This window comes from Dufourea novaeangliae, unplaced genomic scaffold (genome assembly GCF_001272555.1).
Source record: "Dufourea novaeangliae isolate 0120121106 unplaced genomic scaffold, ASM127255v1 scaffold391, whole genome shotgun sequence".
In the NCBI taxonomy this organism is placed as follows: Eukaryota; Metazoa; Arthropoda; class Insecta; order Hymenoptera; family Halictidae; genus Dufourea; species Dufourea novaeangliae.
The window spans coordinates 1-347 of NW_015374308.1; positions in this window are offsets into that span (position 1 = coordinate 1).

The following is a 347-nucleotide window of genomic DNA, read 5'->3' on the forward strand; positions in this document are numbered from 1 at the left end:
TGCCGAGAACACCCGAAGCAGAGCGCACACGGACAGAGGTAGAGAACGCTTGTGTTGGTGAGTCGCCGAGTAGGACGTAGTGGGGGCAGAGCTCACGGAAAGACTAGATATGCTTGGGTAAAATACCCACGGGAGGCATGGAGAGGGTAAGTGCTCGCGCGAAAATCCCACGATTCTGGCATCACTGAGGTGACGTCTAAGCATAATAAAGCGCTTAAAGAAAGAGAAAAGGTGTGAAAAATTTGATAAGAAAAAGATTTCGATAAGAATAAATAAAGGAGGAAACTGAAGGAGTTAATGGATTTGCTAAAAACAAGAAAAAAACATGCATGATGCAACTACTGCAA